Consider the following 13,796-nt stretch of genomic DNA (forward strand, 5'->3'; position numbering starts at 1 on the left):
TCATTTTTTAATCTATTTCCTTGCTTCTTCTGTTGGTGCCAGGAAAAATGAAAAAGAAAGGGCACAGGCCTGCCCACTGGCTCAAACTGAGCCACAATTGCTACCACGTACTGAAAGTAGGAGAGTCTAAAGATAGGCTAGAAAGGATACAAAAGACGTGCGCTATAATGCCCCAGGCCAATCCCGGAGGCAGTGCAATACCGGGCCAATCGGAGGCGGAAGTGAAGCAACCTTCAAGCGCACTGCCACCTTTCCAAATATATGTTGGGTTCAAATGGGACCCGTATCAGATATTCTATAACCGAAAACAACCCACGGGGCTTCGAACCCATGCCCCTTCCCTGACGGCGCGGTTCAGGTGTCCGTCGATAAGTGCGACAGATGCTGCGCCATTTCCTTTCCCTGAAAAAAAAACAATGTTCATTCACGTACAGTCTGCTTCTTATCATCCGAGGAAAGAGGGCGAGAGCGCGGGCTTACGTCGCCCAGTTTACAATCGCAGCCGGGGAGCTGTGGCAAGCGCCCGGGATTGCAGCGCCGCCGCCCGGCTGAGAACCCGCTCCCGCTGCCATCGCGGCTGCTTGGGTATTTTTGGCATAGATGCTATATGTATGCACACACACTTGCACAGAGTGTATACATGTTCGTAAAAGCAGCCGCACCGTGGTCAGAATGGCCGAGCGGTCTAAGGCGCCAGATTTAAGCTCTGGTCCTCGCAAGAGGGCGTGGGTCCGAACCCCACTTCTGACAACGTTTATTTTTAAGTTTTTTTCTTATTTTAGACCTACAGTGAACAATTTACGTACGCAGCACTAAACCTGATTTGTTGTTAGCCTATTAAATGGCTAACAACTATTGTTAAAAGAATTAACACACATTTCTGTTAAACAGCACTGCCCTGTTTTTTTTCTTTCCCCTGTAGTGGAACACAACAAAAAATTACGGCTGACGTAAGCCTGAGCCATTGCACAGTACTACAGCACCCTGTTGGTATTCAGGTAGCGTGACTGGGCCGGAGAAGAGACGAGGACGATCGGAGGAAGAAAACTTGGAAAACTTTATACAGATAAATACTTCATAATGTACAAGTAAGGGCACCTGAGAGTGCTTCTCAGTAAAGAAAGCTTCTTAGCAGTCGGGAGTCTCGCCCAGCAAAGGGTATCTCTCAAGAGGGGGCTCTTCTGGTACCAAACCAGCAGCTCGTCAAATACTCTTCGTATTCCCCAGAACCCTAGGTGTTGAAAACACTTCGAAGAATGATGTCCGGTCAAACGATGGCACTGATGTACTACGCACGGTAAGGCGGCCCTGATATTCTTTCGCAGCTCGGTCGATGGAAAGGGAACAGGACCCGGTCACGTTGTCGTCCACGCGGCCTCCAGGTGTTCGCGCACGTGGGTCCGGACTGCCCATGTGGAACAGGAAGGCGGCTTCGTGACACAGGACTGCGGGCTGTCTCCCAGCAGGGGTTGAGATATCTTGTACTGATGATCGGAACGCGGAACCTCTGTCGAAGGCGCAGCCCTCGGGCAATTGTTCAACTCCAACATGACTGAAGAAGACAACACTGATCTTGTATTTCGTCATCTGATGACCTATTCGAACACGTGGGAACGCCATTATCGTCGCTGCCTCCGACATTCCTGCAGCCACGTTTTTTCTACAGGGCTCATTCACCTTCGCGGTGGTTTTCAGGGAATCCTCCCCATGTCCAAATTCGCCGAACTCAACAGCAGGAAGACAGCGCGAGCCCAACAGCACCCCAGTAACTGCTCGCACGTAGCTCGGCTGAATGGGCGTGTCAGAAACCATATGCTCTCAGGGAGCCTTCGGATGGCCTTCAGTGCCGAAGCTCGACATCGCTTCCCCTCGTTAGATGGCCGTTTTGGGAAATTATCTGTAATGCTAGCCAAAAGGGATTACAGACTCCAAACCACACCTGACAAAAGCAAGCGCACTCAGAACCCACTCATTCCGCCAGACCAAAACTCAAAGCGAAAACTGCACTAAGCTAAAAAAACTTCAACTAAAACTTGTAGAGATCAAATGTTTTGCCTGAATGAACACATGGTGTCTCCAGACGAGGAGTTTAGGCATGGCACCTGTCCAAGCCGTGTGCTCCCGCTCCAGGTGCACTCGGAAGGAAAAAAAAATTGGTAAATTAAATCAGGTTGGTGCTTAGAGGGCACGCGGTGCGGGATTAGGTGACTGGTTTTGGCCGACGTGGCGTTCAATTTTGCCCGCCCAATACCTCAGAGTCAAGGCAAGTTACACCACTCGCTCTTACTTATACTTGGCCGAAAGAAGGAAAACGTACTGATAGGTATGTTACCTGATTAGTAACAACATTACTGCAAACAAAGTGGAAGATATACGCTCTCCATTAGGAAGAGAATATGAAATAAATCTCCAAAACTAAAAATTGTGGTAGACATCCTATTTTGGTAAAATATCGAACAGCTAAAAGGCTCGGCTTCGCCCGTCGGCATTTGTGTGGGGCTTGCGTTTCTTGTAGCGAACCTCGAAGCTGTGGTGCGCGAGTGCCAGGCTCCACCTCAGTAGACGACCATTTTTGGGCGACATATTGTGCAGCCTAGTCAAAGGGCAATGTTCCGCTTCTACTGTTAAACAGGACCTGGAGACGTAGCATGCCCGTTTGTAAATAGCACAAACGAGGCATGCGCTTTCTTTTTCATACGTGCTATACGCCTCTTCCCGCGTGATGAGCTTGCGGCTCAAGTAAAGGACAGGCCGTGTGTGCTTGCCATCGCTTTCCTGGCAAAGAATAGCGCCTAACCCGCGGTCCCTGGCATTACATTGTATGATAACGGGTCTCGAGAAATCTGGCGCTGCCAGTATTGGGCGCTCGCTTAGGGCCGTTTTCAGACTCTGAATTGCCTTTTCTTTCTTTTGGTTCCAAGAAAGATTTGTAGGCTCACTTTTTCTCGCCGCGTCGATCCGGGGGCTGGCTAAATCAGAGTAGTCCGTTACATAATGCTGATAATAGCCTGCTAGGCCAAGCAAAGCCCTGAGTTCTGATTTTGTGGTTGGGCGACGGTACTCCACCACGGCAGCCACTTTAATTTCTGCAGGTCTGCGTTGACCTCGTCCAACTACGTGCCCAAGGTATTTCACTTCGGCGCACCCCTGGTGGCATTTTCCCGCCCTTACCGTTAAACCAGCCTCAAGCACTCGGCTCAACACAATACGCAGGTGTTCAATGTGCTCCACCCAGTTTTGTGAAAAAACGGCCGCGTCGTCAAGGTAGGGGAGAGCGAAATCTGCAAGCCCCCCAGCACTTGTTCCATTAATATTGAAAACAGTAAGGAGCATTATTCAAGCCGAAGCTCAACATTACAGGGCGAAACGTGCCCGTGCGGGACACGAATGCTGCGTACCTGCTGGCGCGCTCAGTGAGTGCACCTGCCAGTAACCACGAAATAAATCCAGTGTGGATATATATTCTGATTAAGCGACTGTTTCAATCCTCTCTTCGATGTTCGGAATGGGGTAGGTCTGGTCCACTGTGATTGAATTCAGTCTCCGGTAGTCCACGCAAGGTCTCGGATCCTTGCCTGGAACCTCTACAATAATGATTGGTGACATATAGTCACTTTCGTAGGGCACTATGACGCCAAGTTCGCACATATGGCGGATCTCCGTCTCAATGATTTTCTTTTGTCCAGGAGAGACACGGTGCGGTTTGCTCCGGATCGGCTGTTTGCTGGACAGCTAAATGTCGTGTTCGATGAGGGTTGTTTTTCCTGGCTTGTTTGAAAACACCGCCTCAAAGTCGCGGATGACGTACTTATGTCTCCTCGTTCACTTTCCGTCAAACATGGCTCTCTGTCGATTGAATTTAGCAGCTCATTCGCTGCTTGCTCGTCCTCATGAGGGACATAAGGAATGTCTGAGATCTCTTCCTCTGGCATATTCAGCGACATGTTAACCATGGCCTGACGCTGTGCAAAACGCTTGATCAAATTACTCTCGATTATCCGTTTATGTTTGTTCTTAAATTTTACCTCATAGTTGGTGTCCGAAATCTTGGGCAGCACCTTAGCTGGCCCTTCCCGTTGCACCTCAAGCTTGTTATTTTTTGACGGACGCAGCAAAATCACCTGGTCGCCAGATTGAAAGGTGCGCTTGCGTGCAGATTTGTCGTAGTACACTTTAGACAGTGACTGTGCTGCTCTGACATTTGCTTCCACGAGATCTCTGGTTTTCGCAAGTCTTTCCAGTAGCTTTAGAACGTATTCCACTACACAGAGATCCTCTCCGTAACCCTCCCATGACTCCCTCAGCATACGCAACGGGGTCCTCAAGTCACGCCCGTAGACTTGTTCAGCGGGTCTAAATCCTCTGTTTTCGTGGGGGATGGATCTCATTGCAAAGAGTGCTGCTGGAATGCAGCCTTGCCAATCTCCCTTATGCTCAAAACACAGAGAACTATGTATCCGCTTTAGCACTGAGTGCGTACACCCGACTGGGTTTGACTGAGGGTGGAGAATAGAACTGCGGATTATTTTATTCCCACACCGTTCAAAGAACTTTGCTGTCAAGCAGCTTCTGAACACGCTCCCGTTATCACTTTGTATCTCTCCAGGGAACCCCACGCGAGAGAAAATTGACAAAAGGGCGTCTACAACACATGCGGAACAAAGCTCCTTCAAGGGAATGGCCTCGCGAAATTTGGTTGCCACGCACAGTGAGCTCAGAATGTAGCGACAACCAGAGTTGGACGCTGGCAGCGGGCCGACAGTGTCTATTACAAGACGCCGAAAGGGCTCTGTAATGATGGGAACTAGTGTCACGGGCGCTTTCCATTTTTTCGTCGACTTGCCGACCCGCTGGCAGGTGTCGCAAGATCTAACAAGCTGTTCCACATCTTTCCAGCAGCGAGGCCAGTAATATTTGAGGGCTTATCTAGCTTTTGTTTTCTTTATGCCCAGGTGGCCCGCCCATGCATTTCCGTGTGGAGCTTTAGAAGCTGCCGCCGGTACTTCTCTGGCACCAGGAGTTGCTCATATGCGCGTCGCTTTGAGTCACAGTATTTTCGGTACTGAAGGCATGAATTTTCGTGAAAGCTGATGTTCTTTCTGGCGACTCCCACTCTCACATTATTGCTTAGAGCTCCTAACGATGGGTCGCTTTTCTGCTCTGCAATGAGTGTTTTCCTCTCAACCTTAGTCAACTCCTCCCAATAAGTCGAAGCAGGTGTTAATGTCGAACCCTTCGCGCTGGTTCCTGTTGCCCCATTCTCTACGGAATCGGCAGTTCCTTGGATTTCATGAGCTACCGCTAGTTCGGGAACCTCTTCATGGTCAAGCTCATGCGGATTAGACGGATCAGTTTTCCTGCAAGGATCCCTCGGCTGGTCGGTAGAATGGTTCGGTGTCTGCTCATTTATCGGAGCGCAGTCGAGTTTCTTTGCGAGTTCTCGCGCTCGAGAAGGTGTTACCGCCATGCAAGCCAAGCCCGAGGTGAAAGAGAGACCTTTCTCTTTCAGCAGCTGCTCGGATTTGTTCGAAAACCGGTAGGGCAAGTGTGTCGGCAAGCTTGCGCTAACTGCCGCTTCTGTGTCTAGCCTGCCAAAAGTCGCCTCTAGAGTCACCTTCGCTATAGGCAAGCATGCACTCTGTTCTTCGGTGACCTGCTTAATCCATGCGCAATCGCCGGTGTAGTCCGTGGAGGAAACACAGGACAGGTGAGCAACATCCATGGTAGCCGCTGAATCCCGCAGTGCTCTTAATTTCTTCCCATTTATCACCACGTCCCGCATGTATGGCTCCAGCAATTTAGGGTTTTCCTCCGACTCTCGCATGCACGCGAACGCCATTTTTTGCTTTGCAGTTCAATGAGATGTGATCCTCCTTGCTGCAATTATAGCAGACAATGGACTTTCGCGCTTCAAACGCGCGAACTACAGGTGCCTGCTGTTTCCGCAAATCGGCAGATTTGGGTGACTCAATCCTTATTTCTCTACCTCATCATTTTGATCCCGCATCCTCTGCCCAGTGATCCCGGCGTGCTGGTGGCACCCTTCGGTCGGGGATTCTCTTTCAGAGGTTTCTCTTTCCTAACCTGTTATCGTACCCTGCCTTGCTTTAGAGGTTTCTTCGAACGTAATACTCGTCTGTTAGTTGTGGCGCTTTGTCTAGGTCTATACCTGTTAGCCTATCTTGCTGCCATATCCTCAGATCCTCTGAAATCGCGCTATAGTACTGCTCTAGTGCGATGCACTCCAGTACCTTGTCATCATGCGATTCTCCGCCTTTCTTTGCCTGCCTGAATCGCTGCCTAAAGGCTTCAGCACAAAGCCGCTACTTCCTAAGCAGTGCGCTCTTTACCTTCTCGTAGTCATCACACTCTTCCCATGAGAGGCGAGCCGCCACTGCGGCCGCCTCGCACGGAAGGAGAGGAAGTAACTTCTGTGGCCAAGCGCTCTTGTCGATGTGCACCTTCCAGTATGCGCGTTTGAACTTTACCAAAAAGAGTGCAATATCGCCTCCCACGTGGTATGATGAGACGAGATCATCCAATCTCTGCCTCCCTTGCTCCTCTACCGAAGCTACAGGGCTAAGACGCGCCATATTCTCTCCGTTCGACGCGATTTCGAGCTCCTTCATTTTTCGAGCATGTTCTCTCGCTTTTTTGTCTGCCTCACAGACCTCCCGTCTCTCTTGAGCCAACCGAAGTTCTTCTATTTCTTTCTGCTCGAACGACACACATCTTTCTTGAGCCTAACGAAGCACTTCTTTCTCTTTCTGCTCGCACAACTCCTGTCTTTCTTGAGCCAACCGGGGCTCTTCTTTTTCTTTCTGCTCGCACAACTCCCTTCTCTGCTCTTCTTTGCGTCCAACAGTCGTTTCCCAAGCCTCGTCGACCTCCTCAGTAGTCACCTCCACCTGCCGCAATAACCTCAAGAATTTCTTTTTTCTTAGTGAAACCCCCAGCTCAATGGCAAACTTCGAGCAGCTTCTCCACTTTTAACTTCTCCACCTTGAGTTCCACCATGCGTTTGCAAGCCCACTAAAACAAAAGCCCTAGCTTAAAGTGGGCAAAACAGTTTCCCTAAATCAATTTCCCAGGAAACAGGAATCCGCACCTAGCATATGCCTGTGCTAGTACGGTCGGCCGAAATGAACGGAAAACAATGGGCACTCACCCAGCCAAGCTATCAGTCCCGTAGCTGCCGAAGTCCGTTGGAGCCGGTAGCTTCACGTGGACGTCCCACAGTTGTGGGATTCTGGTAGCGTTACTGGTCCAGAGAAGAGACCAGGATGATCGGAGGAAGAAAATTTGGAAAACTTTATAGAAAGACTATTTACATAATATACAAGTAAGGGCAACTTAGAGTGCTTCTCAGTTAAGAGAGCTTCTTAGCAGTCGGGAGTCTCTCCCAGCAAAGGGTGTCTCTCAAGAGGGGGGCTCTTCTGGTACCAAAACAGCAGCTCGTTAAATACTAATCGTATTCCCCCGACCCCTAGCTGGAGAATACAGTTCGAAGAATGATGTGCTGTCAAACGATGGCACTGATGGTACCACCCACAGCAGGGCGGTCTTGACTATCTCTCGCAGCTCGGTCGAAGGAAAGGGAACAGGACCCGGTCACGTTGTCGCCCACGCGGCCTCCAGTTGGGCGCGCACGTGGGTCCGGACTGCGCCCATGTGGAACAGGAAGGCGCCTGCGTGCACAGGAATGCGGAATGTCTCCTAGCAGGGGTTGTAAGATCTTGTACTGATGCCCAGAACGCGGAACCTCTGTCGAAGGCGCAGCCCTCGGGCAATTGTTCAATCCCAGCGTGACTGAAGAGCGCAATTCTGATCTTGTACTTCGTCTTCTGATGACCGGAACGTGGAGCCTCTGTCGAAGGCGCAGATCTCGGGCAATTGTTCAACCCCAGCGTGACTGAAGAGGACAACACTGATCTTGTACTTCGCAGTCTGATGACCTGTTCGAACACGTGGAAACGCCATTATCGTCGCTGCCTCCGACATTCCTGCAGCCACGTTGTTTCTATAGGGCTCACTCACTTTCGCGGTGGTTTTCAGGGAATCCTCCCCATGTCCAAATTCGCCGAACTCAACAGCAGGAAGGGAGCGCGAGCACAACGACCCCAAAAGTGAGAGTGTGTGAGTGAGTTAAAAACTGTATTCAGCTCTAGATTCGCTGGTATTCTGCGGTCTTCATATGGCTTCGTCCATCTTCTTGCAGAGCGGTCTGTTCCCCTTAGTCCAGGGCTCCGCTGGATGCTGCTGCCAGTTGTGCGCGCCGAATTAGATCGCCTTGATCGACCCGGCCATCGCTGGAGAGCACTCCCTCTCATTGCTCCACACTCGGGTTTGATATAACGGGTACCACGTCTATCTTCTGGCATGCCAACGTTATGTGATACAGCGTGGGTTTTTCGTGGCACCAGGGCCATTTGTCATTGTATTGTTTGGGATACATTTTGCAGAGTACGTTAAGGTTCGGGTACGAGCCTGTTTGTTGCGGCCTCCACGCGCTAGAGTCCTCTCTGCTGAGGGAGTTGTGTGGTGGTGAATACCGCTTTCTCCATCCCTTGTAGTAATTTAGTATCACGGAATAGTCTTGCGATAAAGGTTCCGTCCCCTCGAGGTCGCTTACGTTGGATGCTCGGTAGTAAGTGCACCCTCGACCTATCCTGTCCGCCACTTGGTTCCTTGCCACTCCCGTGTGTCCCGGCGTCCATACTATCGTATGCCTAATTGGTTCTTCGTTTGGTTGTCGTTGTGCTATGTGGTCTCCGGGGCGGAGTATGCGGAGCGCTCCGTGCCCTATTCTGCCTTGTAGGTAGTTGTGTCACGCCGTTTGTGAGTCTCAGGATTGTTAAAGGCCATTTATACCGATAGCCCTCCGCTGTCTACATAGCGACGGCCGCTTCTTCAGCCTCGGCTATCGTACAGTTTTTTAGTGATGCGCTGGTGATCTCGAGTAGGTTCGAATCAATCACCGTTTCCACCGCGTTGCTGTTGCTTTGCCGCGCTTCTCTGGCTTATGTGGCTGCGTCCACGTACACAGTGGTTTCTAGGTGTTCGAATCAATCACTGTCCCGGCGAAGGAGCGCAGCTCTTTTATACATATGCCGTGACGTCAATCATAGCGCAGCGCCCCTAGCGGGAAGAGCGGGAGTCAGGTGGTGGCTGCGGCCGCGCGCGACCGCGCCAGTTGGGGCCCAGCTTTTCCTTCGTGACGTCACGCGCCGGCGCAGCGCCCCTAGCGGGAGGAACGGTAGTCAGGTTATAGTGCCTAGAATATACTGGCTAGTGTGCCGACCGTGGCCTTCCTCGTGGCACCGCGAGCGATGAATGCCGACGGCCGCCGCATGGAGCGCTGCAAGTCGGGAGGGTGCTGCCGAGCCGCAACGCTCTCGCAACATCGGCAAGAGGACTAGTGCATTTTTGCTTTCGTTCAGCTGTAATTGACCAAAGCTGTCATGGAGGCAGCTGTATATAGGTTTCAGGGTTTGTTTTGAGTCTCTGTCGAGGAGCTGCACATTTAGCACTTGGCGCTTGCGCGAAAGCTGCTGTGAAATTCAGCACAACTTCGTGTTTCGAAACACGAAACTTGTGCTGTACATAGATATCTTTTATATATGTGTTAAGTACTTTTTCGGTAACATTTTCTCTAATAAAGTAGGCGAAACGCTTCGGTTAATTTTATTGGATTATATTTAGGTGTTCTCGCTGTGTACGTACTACATTTGTGAACGAGTAAACACATGCAATGTGAATAACGCAGGAAACACAGTCGTGCAACACTCGTTTTTATTCGCGTGCAATACCAATCGCGGACATGTTACAGAAGTACCGCAAGCAGGGTCCATATGTGCACATGAGAAGCATTTATTGGCACCGACGCAGTTTTAGAAACTTTTGCCGCTGCCTTTGCGCTTCCCACTCTTTGTTGAGGCCCTTGACAAAAAAACGAAACCTTAAGAGAACATAAAACTTTACAACGGTAGATAAAACTGCCTTTTCATGCTCTGAGCAGCCAAGTTGAGGAAAAGACAGTGTCTGTAGCTGACTCGAAAATTCAACTAAACTCATTCCATGGAGCTTGTTTTTACTAAAAAACACAGTAAAGGCATCTTCCATGTCCTTTACAGCAGTTTAGAAGCTCTGGCTGGGGTACACTAGGCCCCCATTGTCAAAATGGCTAGTAAAGTGCGAAGCGGCGTCGGCACTTGCTTCAGCTTAGCAATGATCTTTCTTGCCACCTAGCCTGTAGTGTAGTAGATCAAAGCACTGTGGCTCTTCTTCTCTATGCACGATGCTTGGTCACTGCTAGACACGACAGCTTGAACTACATCTTCAGCTTCACTGACGTTTTCGTGGTCAAGAAGGTCATCTATTTTGTCTGAAAGGAACTTACTCGTAGTTTTACACACCTCCTTTGGGCTCAGCAGTGCTTTTATTACGTCTGGGGTGCAGTTCACTCCTCGAGGTGGCTTTGCCAGGTTGTAGAATGCGAGTAAATTCACAGTCATCAGAAACTGTGACACTGTCGGATGGTCGTTACAGCCAGACGACTGTCTAATTATACCAAAAAGGTTTTCAAGCTTATTCTGTCTTAATCTGGATGTTAAAAGATACTTGAAACCCACAGTCGACGTCAGGTAGGACAACAAGCCAAGTGTACTCTTGATGGTAACCTGTAGCCCAGCAGACGTGCTTTCTTTAAGAAAACCGGCACTAGCTGGTTTTGCAATTTGCTCCCATTCCTGCAGATACTCTAGGAAGCCTTTCAGAAATTGCACATTTGGACTGTCAGGCTTGAGTGCCTTCTCGCTTGTTCGCGATGTCATAACACGAATCAGGCGATTCATTTCTTTTACGAAATCTACTGTCGGCTGCACGGTCCTAAGTGAGGCTTCAATGTGTTCTCTATAAATGAAAAGTCCTTTGATGACCTGGTCGCTGAAGAGCTAAAATGCGATGTCCACTTTCATTTTTTCAAAGCAGTTTGGCTTAAGGTGTGCATTTGTCAGGCTTGGCATAACTTTCAGTGTAACATTTTCTCGATCCGCTTCGAAGGCTCCTAGTACAATACCAAAGTGAACATGCCCAGCTGGTGTCAGGTATCCTTTTCCAACAAATCCATTTCTCACATTCTTCGAAAGGTGTGGAAAATCTGACAACAAATAGAGCTGCCTTTTAGGATCCACTGGGTGTTTGGTGCTGCTCCGAACGTGGCTTGGAGAACCTTTGAAAAAAAAACAACTTGCGATCAGTTTCGTCATCACAATATTTAAACATTAGAAACATGAAATCTGCACTAGCACCATGCACACTTTAAACAATCTTGCATTTTGCGTGAAATTACAGCCTTACCCTGTATTCCAAACAGCCGCCACATGCTCCAATTTCAGCTGGCGCCGTCGCATGTTATGCAATCCACGAACAGACCAGCCTTTTCCGCAAGGACTGTGGTTTCCAAAATAATTTTCGCCAGTGTTGGGGCCTTCACATTGCCCTTTGAGGCAAAAACACCGAGAATTTGCGTCCATTTTCCTGCGGAAAGGTAATCTCTCACAAATGTACGTGCGTTTTACGTATAAAGTTGCGAACTGTAACCAAGAGAAAAAAAGTTTACCAGTAAATGGCTGAAACAGCACAATCATCCCATGATCTGCCAGCACATTCTTCTGGTCAGCAGGTGTATGACCTCCAAGGTCAACAAAGCCTTCAATATCACCTTAATTGTAAAAAAAGCACAGGAAAAACACCTTGTTTTATGCACAGACATCTCTCAACACAGATCAGAATATGGCAATGGTGCTAAACCAGCATAAAAAGAAACACGTGCTAAAAGACTTGACGATCGAATATTACCAGAGCACTGCACGGCTCGAGCAATATTGTAGTGCTTAGCAGAACATCGTATTTTACTCATACTGTAAAACCTCGCTGATTCGTGCTTCAATGGACCGGAAAAAATGTTCGCATAGTCTGAAATTAAGTTCGAACTTTCGAATGACCCCGAAAAAAAAACTTACAAGAACCGCTTGCATCGCGGTAAATTTATTTGGTGAAATACTTGGCAGTAGTTGCTTGTTATTTTAGATGAGAACGGAGCAACAAGCACTACATTTAGCGGTGGAGCTCTGCCGCTAGTGCATCGTACGCCGCAAGCGCGGAAGATTCACGGGCGATGAATACGGCATTGCTCAGCAGCTCCGAAGCGGCAAGAAAAAAATGTGGATAGGGAAGATTAGCGAAACAGCCAACCAACGCTATAAGCGGCTCGTAGCTGGGTTTGGCTGGCTGGCTAGTGCGGTTGGGCGTACGTTTCAGAAAAGCAAAATCGAAACTATGAGTGTGTCCGCTCTTGTAGATGAGGCCGTCCGTCCGCCATCACGCCTGCCGTTCAGCGCAAGTCAGAGGTGCGCGAGTGATTCTGCAGCACAGAATTCAACTTTGAGGGGGCTATTTGGACGACCACTTGCCGAACCGATACCTGTATGTACACAACCTCCTTTGGGAGCCCGTTCGAATTAACCGGTGCGAGACCCGTACCTTCCGAAACAGCGAGCGTGCAACGCCGTAGACTTGCATAGCGTTGGCCGGGACCGCGCCGGCAGTTGGAATTATGCGGATTTTCGCATTGCGGGGTTTGAATCAAAGAGCTTTTACCGTATACACAGAACGGTCCAAGAATTCATTGCAGCTATGCTCACTAGCTGATTTCCCATTTAGGTGCTCCGAAAGCTTAATTTCGTCAATGACGAGGCCACCGTGACGACTGTAAGCATCCATGGTCTTTGTTTTTCATTTAGGGCATCGAAAGCCTTTGTACTGAGGCCAAAGCCACCCTTGAAGCGCTGTAGGTACTTTTTCAGGCAGGTTCGCCCTGGCAGAACCATAATAGACTGTCTGCGGAGATGTTCATACAACTTCGGGCTTCGCATCCTCATCAGCATACATTCTAAAATTCACTCACCATCGTATCGCATTACCTTGTGTGGTTTTCGCCTTGCAGCAAGGAAACAACTCTTTACAACCAGCTGCTGCTTTGAGGGAAGAGATTTAATTTTGCTGTTAAATGTCTCTTCACTAAGAGCCTCATTTCGCTCTTTCATGTGAGCCACCTGTATCCTTGCATTTGCCAATCTTTTCTTGGTTCTTGACAGGCTTCGAGAAATGTTCCTGCACTGTTTCTTTTCATCCAATTTTCTGGCAATTTCACTTGTGCTTTTCGTTTTTCTGCACGCTTGGTTTTGAGCCAGAATCCTTTGGTACTTGCAGAAAGTGCAGGATTCACCTTCAGACCTCACAGATAATGAACACTTCTCAGAAGAAATCATGACTTTGTAGGAGGTGTGCTTTCCTAAGGCCGGCTTTATGCCGCATCCATCACAATGATTTGTCAAGGCAACTTCCTTGATCAAAGTTTCGGCCTCTTCGCAAGTTGTGACGATGTGTTTTCACTTTTCCCTTCCCCTGAGGTAAACCGTGGCTACCACTGATTGTCCATCAAGTAATGGCTTTGCAAATGCTACCATCTTTTCAATGAAGAGGTTAGCGTAGTTATTTTTTCAGCCTCACAATAGGCGTACGCTAATGAATCGACTGTCACGGATGGCACTTTCATCCATGTCACTGGAATAGCGACGTTGGAGAATGGATGGAGACGATCGTTGGTTGTTCGTGGTCGTTCGTCACCAGCATTTCGCGCTTCGCCAGCGCTTCCTTCTGAAAAATCACAGCATGGGGTGGTGCACTTTTCAGTTACTGCAGCTCCGCTGTTGGTGTCAGATGCTTCCATGCTC

At 49.1% G+C, this 13,796-nt stretch overlaps 1 non-coding gene across 1 annotated transcript; it reads left to right on the forward strand.

The window, feature by feature from the left end:
* Window positions 1–666: 666 nt before the first annotated feature.
* Window positions 667–750, forward strand: TRNAL-UAA (transfer RNA leucine (anticodon UAA)). Its single transcript has one exon. It is a non-coding gene; the product is annotated as a tRNA-Leu (tRNA).
* Window positions 751–13,796: the final 13,046 nt, after the last annotated feature.

This window comes from Amblyomma americanum, chromosome 1 (assembly GCF_052857255.1).
Source record: "Amblyomma americanum isolate KBUSLIRL-KWMA chromosome 1, ASM5285725v1, whole genome shotgun sequence".
Lineage (NCBI taxonomy): Eukaryota > Metazoa > Arthropoda > Arachnida > Ixodida > Ixodidae > Amblyomma > Amblyomma americanum.